Source organism: Galendromus occidentalis, unplaced genomic scaffold, assembly GCF_000255335.2.
Source record: "Galendromus occidentalis unplaced genomic scaffold, Mocc_1.1 scf7180000076833, whole genome shotgun sequence".
NCBI lineage: Eukaryota > Metazoa > Arthropoda > Arachnida > Mesostigmata > Phytoseiidae > Galendromus > Galendromus occidentalis.
This window is the reverse complement of record NW_003804822.1, coordinates 1-6,772: the sequence shown is the minus strand read 5'-3', so window position 1 is coordinate 6,772 and position 6,772 is coordinate 1. Positions and strand designations below refer to the sequence as shown.

General features: G+C 49.5%; 1 pseudogene; it reads right to left on the bottom strand.

The window, feature by feature from the left end:
- Positions 1-400, bottom strand: part of LOC100903354 (mRNA cap guanine-N7 methyltransferase-like) — a 1,646-nt pseudogene extending 1,246 nt beyond the window's left edge.
- Positions 401-6,772: the final 6,372 nt, after the last annotated feature.

Here is a 6,772-nt window from a genome sequence, read left to right as displayed (position 1 = left end):
ATCTCCGAGGAGCTCAGGCCGGTTGACATTGAAAAGTAATATTGCCCATCCCGTCGTAGGCGGTCAAAAGGAGGATGCTCCTGTCTTGATTGTGGAAGATCGGTACCCTATGTATTCCGATTGGAGTACCGGAATCGAAATGGATGCTTAAGAGCAAGCAGAGCAACAGTCGACCCCAGGATGTCAGAACGGATTGACGCGAATAGAATGCGAAAATACCGCCCGATATTCCAACCTCAAATGATTCATTTCCTCGCTCGGACATCCTTTTTTTTCGACCGACGCCATGATCTCTACGGAGTCCTGGAGCACCCGATCAGCTGTCCAGCTCTCTCACTCATACTCTCTCACCACTCACCCAAAAAACGCTCAACAGACCCCCATCTTCGGAGTCACTCATAACATGAGCCTGCTTTCTTCGAGCCAGTGGTCGAAACCCAAGAGGGCGCACGTTATTCCGTCCATCTGAATAATCGTGAGTCAAATCTCTTACAATCAGAAGCGGAGAATTCGGTTACCCGAAATCCCGACTTCGTCGAGTCCCCTAATGGGATCCGATTCGGAGTGAAACAGTATTGTTGATAAACTTGCCAAATCTTGCCATTCCGAGGAGATATGTGTAAGAGCTCAGCGGGATACGCTGTGAATATTCCGCGATGACAGACTCAGAAGATCACGGAGTCTCCCCGATAGCACAGCTTCATAGAGGGAATGCTGCGTTGCGAACATACAAGAACGATGCATTATTCGCCGACGTTCAGAGTTTGAGCGACTCCGGAGGAACTGCCCGTCACCGTGCCGCGACGCGGATCGATGATCTGACAGTCTTCCGGCGCCGCGTCGGGTACCGATTTCAGCGGAGCAGCTCTCAGCCTCCAACACACAGGCTTCTCTTCGTGGCCTGACAGATCGAAAATATCTTTGTATGATCGAGCTTTGCCTGGGTTGAGATTCAATTTGATCACCGGTGACTCTTGCAGGTCGGGACAGGAAAGGACAGCAGCGAGAATGGAAGCCTCACCTAATCTCGGAGCTCACAGCGCCCCAGGATCCCATCGAAACATCGATGAGATAGAAATCGACTTGAGGAACATCAAACACGAATGTAGGCCGCCCATCTTCATCCGTATTCTAGTTATATTCGTAAATTCGATTCTTCGACTGCTTCTTAAAATACTTTCCTTCATCCAGTGGCAGACATGAGTTTGAACGACAATATAGGCAGCGTCAACCTTATCATGCCAGGTATGGTCTCGTGAGTTATGGCAGGAGCTTTGGGTCCTTCTCGAGAGACAGGTGCATTGCAGGGTCATTCCCGATTCCCGAGCTCTGGGCCCTTTATTTCATACATTGTTTTCCGATTTCCAGGCTCGGCTGATATCATGATGCCTTCTACCGCCCTGGTTCGGTCCACTAGCGTCCGAGAGCCTCAGGCATCCTCCTCTGGAAGACGCGGACGCAGAACGAGAACACCGTATGAGGTAATGTGAACAGTTTCCGTTCATCACCCCCAACAAATCAGATCAGTCAGCCAGATCATTGGGTCCAAGTCTTCCCGACGGAAAATCTCTAGTCGAAGCTGACCCTCAGCTTATGAACTCAACTTATCAGCCGGATTCACAGAATTTGCCGCCTCAGCTGTTCCGGAGTCCAATCGGCGAATGCGGTGGTTCTCATCAAAATCATTTTTCAAACTGGATAGCATCTGATCGACGGGCACTTTCGAGTTATTTGGGAAGCCACAATGAATAGAGCTGGATATTTAGCGCGACCGCGCGAATTCCGTAGAGGCTTCTGGCATTTTCAGGCCGGAAGGAGCTTATCAGAATCTTCCATTCGTTCCTGTACATATAGGAACTGGGAGATGGCGACCCGCCAGTAGAGACAAAAGGAAGGACTAGTACTGTACGCTGAAAGTGTTCGAGAGTACGTTTCGAGATCTACCCCCGAAAACCCTGCAGAGATCCGCTCCCCTTTCATCGAATACAAATGAACCCGAGCTGAAACTGTATCGTTATGTCTCTAGTGTTTCTCTTCGTTTCCTCTTTCGACGAGAGAAGCCGCAGATGTCTTGAAACCCGATCACGCTGCCATGAGGAGACTAAAAACTTTTTCGGGCTGGACCACTTAGCCAAGGTTCAACGTCCCGGGTGCTGTTATTCACATTGCTTCCGACTTCCGAGGACGGATCCATAGAGCAAATGTACCCAGGAGGATCAAGGCCGGTACTCCATGAGGAGACGCGCCAGACCTAAATTCAGACAGCGAAGGTTCGACGATGGGGTTACTTCAGACGTGACTTCTCGAGTCATAATCACGGTCTAGGTTTGCGGAACGGTTTCGGAAATTCCGCGGTCGGGGGAGAGTCCTCGAACCTTGCTGCCCAAGGGAGTCAATGTTCGGGAAGCTGTATCTGGAATCGTCCAAGTTCTTGGCTGCTCAGCCTCCTGGCGACTGAGCCCGTCAAGCCAAATACGGTCTCTTCTCGATGCGGCCTCTCGAAATCCTCAGATGAGTACGTATTGTGCCGTCATGACTCCCGAATCAGGACTGACATGATCCACATTGTCAGACTCCTCCTGAGAACTTCCCTTTCATTCCTCGACGGTATGACTCGTAGGTGGGGAGGAATTCCATCGGTTTTAAGAGCTTGCGAGGCTGGGATTGCTTCGTAGAGTTCTTCGCAAGCGGATATCAACGTGGCTCCAGCTCTTCCGATGCAATGGAAACGTCGTCGTTCGGACCGATCTTGTTGTTTGATCCATCGTTCACGATACTCCATGAGTTCGGAATATTTTCACAAGTTTCACAAGTGGTGATGATAAATAATTATCAATTATATCATACAAGCATTCTGAGCCACTATGAAGACTGAGAGAGGAAATCCCGAGGGAGGAAGGATACCTAATGGGGAGAAAGGTACGGAAGAATGTATCGTTCGCTGCGTCTTTCTCCGGCTCCGACGGTTTCATTCTCGTACGGGTTCATTCCGTGAACGCGAACTGCACCGATTGACTCACGAATCACAACCGTGGCATGATCGGGAAGCGATTGCGAGGGGGGGTCAGGATCGTTCAACATCTGTAGAGTGTCGAGGTTTTCGTAAGTTCCTTCCCGAACTAAGGAAACAATTGTTCGAACCGAAACGTTGTTCGAACCGAATCACCCGTATCTATCAGAAATCCCTGGATAACATCAGTCATAAGGAACGAAGGCGGGGGACGTCGTGGAGCCATCCATCTCTGGGCCTCATTGACCTTTGTGATCTTTGAATGATTTTCCCGCGACCTTTGGTTTGGCTCATTGCTAGGGCTGTGAATTATTCGCGGAAAATTTCCGCCAAATTCGCGGAAATTCGCGGCCTCCATTGAACCTCTATGGGGAGTAGCCGGAAATTTCCGCGAATCCCGCGATCGCCGCGAACAATTTACAGCCCTACTCATTGCCAAATCAAACTTTTTTCTCCGTGAAGAGTATTCATTTCGATCGCGGAGCGGCCAGCGTCTTACGGTCCTGCGCGCCGAATTCGTCCCAGCTCCGTCTCATCTGAAGCCGAATCCTCCTCTTTCTCTAACTTGATCCACATAAAAGCTATCAGGGTTCGCCAATCCCTTCGAAGACAAGAAAGAATCAGGAAAGATCGAAGCTCTTCCTTGGTCAAGCCAGGTGTCTTGTTCCTTCTCCGTCTCTCGTCCGAGTTCTGCAATCTCATTGATACATTCAGATGGAAATGTTCTTGAGATGATTGTACATGATTTGGGGCATCTACGTCTATGGCAATTGAAGCTTGTCAATTCGCCGAATGTAGTGCCTCAAGAACGAAATGTCTAGTCGCGGCCTTAGTCCCTTCTTTAACGGACATTTCCATTCTTGCAGCGGCGAATAGAAGAATTAGAATCCGACAGAAATTACTGGCGTGAACTCTGTTTGCAACAACAACAAGTCATACTACTGCTGGCACAGCAACAACGGCAACAATCACGACAACCACAACAACAACAACACCACCAATACCAACACCACCAATACCAACACCACTACTAACAACAGCAACTACAAGAACGACAACCACAACAACAAGAACAATACCCACACCAATACACACACCAACGCCACCACCACCAACAACAACAACAGCGACAACAACGACAACAACACCAACAACACCAACAACACCAACAACACCAACAACGACAACAACACCAACAACACCAACAACACCAACAACACCAACAACACCAACAACACCAACAACACCAACAACACCAACAACACCGACAACACCAACAACACCAACAACACCAACAACACCAACAACACCAACAACACCAACAACACCAACAACACCAACAACACCAACAACACCAACAACACCATTTGGGGGTTGATCATGGCTTCGCCAGTGTCGGTGCCTCCACGCGGCAACCCCTGGGCAATGGTATGATGGGACCTAGTCCCATCATCCCAGCTAAATCCGACAGCCTTCGGGCGAAGAGTGGTAGACATCCTTAGTCGCCCGGTGAAATACCACCGTCCTATGCTATTGATGACCCAAAGTGGCATTGCCATGTTCGGTCACCAGGCTGGGGTATCCGGTTATCTTATCTTTTCTATGCCTTCTTTTCCGCTCAACCTTTACTTTTCTTACTATACATATTCTACTTCTTCGACTACTCTCCACCTTTCTCTCATTCTCTTCTCATCGCGTCCGCGGGGAGGTCGGCCGGCCCAGCCCATGGGCCCTCTATGACCATTGCAGTGGAAAGGGTACAGCAGTGAAACAGTTTCCGCGGGCTGACCGCCATATAGTACAGTGGCCCGAACCGGATAGTAACGCATCCGGAGGCTGCCACACCATGTGGTGTATAATCTCGATGGTCTCGTTCTGCCAGCTCGTGACTGGAGGGGAACCGAGCGGGATCATTCGGGAGGTACTGCCGAGGGTCCGCCACCTACGGTCTCGACGACGTCTCGCGGGCTGTCGTCGGTCGATTTTCCGCTCGAGGATTTGTCTCCCTCTTTTTTCAAAAATTCACCCTAAACCACCAAACCATGAACCAAAACAATCCAGCAAATACTCAACCTTCTGCGGCCTCCAAGATTTCCCCAACCCCCTGTTGCAATCTCTCCATTCATTTTTGCAACATCAGAGGCCTCCATTCTAACCTTGCCTCGGTCCACCAACATCTTGAGACCGAACGCCCCTTCTTCCTTTTCCTAACCGAAACACAAATCTCAAGCCCCCTCGACTCTACCCACCTTCGCTATCCGAGCTACGAATTACATGAAAACTTCCGCTTCAAAGGTGGAACGTGCGCTTTTGTCAGATCTGACCTTGTGTGCTGCCGCTTGCCCACATTCGAATCCTCCGCTTTCGATGCCCTCTGGCTAAAAACCTCTATCTCCGGCATCCAAACAGTTCTCTGTTGTCTCTATAGATCCCCTAACGACAATGATCACGTCTCTTTCTTCTCCTACCTCTCAAATAAAATCGACCTAATCAACACCACCTATCCAAACTCACAAATTATCTTACTCGGTGACTTTAATGTCCACAACTCTGCTTGGCTCCGATATTCCGGAGCTACCAACGCTGCAGGCCGCGAGGCCGAAATTTTCGCCATTTCCCGTGATCTTACTCAATTAGTTACATTTCCAACGAGAATTCCAGATAGAATTTCGCAATCAGCCAACACCTTAGACCTCTTCCTGGCTAGTGACCCTGAAAATTTCTCAATTGCCTCATCCGCTCCACTGGGAAAATCAGATCATTGTCTCATCAAAGCAATCCGACCAATTTCTCCTCCTCGAAAATTAAAATCAACCTGTAAAAATGTCTGGCACTATGAGTCAGCTGATTGGGACGAGCTGCGCACCTTCTTCTCCTCATTCCCTTGGATCTCTCACTGTTTTAAGACATCAGATGTCTCCGAATGCGCATCTACCATAAGTGGCATTATCCTCCTCGGCATGGAGCTATTCATTCCTCACTCTACCCGCAAAACTTCTTCCAACTCCAAACCCTGGTTCACCAAACAATGCTCGATAGCTGTCAGCAACAAAAACTCGGCATATCATGCATGGAAATCCCAGCCTAACCCGTCAACTTTCTCCATCTTCAAGCAGGCTCGTAATGCCTGCAAAGCCCAAATCGAGAAATCTAAGAACTCCCATATCTCCTCAATCGCTCATAAACTCAGCTCATGCCCTAGTGGCAGCCGCCCATTCTGGTCACTAGCAAAAGCAATCCGCCAAAATTTCTCCACAAGCACTCTCCCGCCCCTCTCTAAGCCCGGTGGTTCCCTTGCAACAACTCCTGAAGACAAGGCCAACACCCTCGCTGAGGTTTTTGCAGAAAACTCTAAACTTGATCCCGGCAACCAAATCCCGCCCCCTCCTTCCAGGCGCCCCTCCCTCCATGCCCCAAATATCGTTCCACCAGTCCTCGATCCGTAAAATCCTCGGCACCCTTGATGTCTCCAAGGCCCCAGGCCCTGATGGTATCCCAGCGATAGTTCTCAAAAAATGCGCCCCAGAACTCACTCCTGTACTCTGTAGACTTTTCTCTCTCTCATTCGATTCAGGCGTATTCCCCGTTTGCTGGAAGCTTGCCCTCGTTCAACCTATCCCCAAAAAAGGCGACAAATCTTCGCCCTCTAATTATCGTCCCATTTCACTCGTCTCCATCCTATCCAAGGTTATGGAAAAAGCCGTAAACTCCCAGCTCCTCTCCCATCTCGAACAGTCCTCCCTCATTAGTGATCGGCAGTAT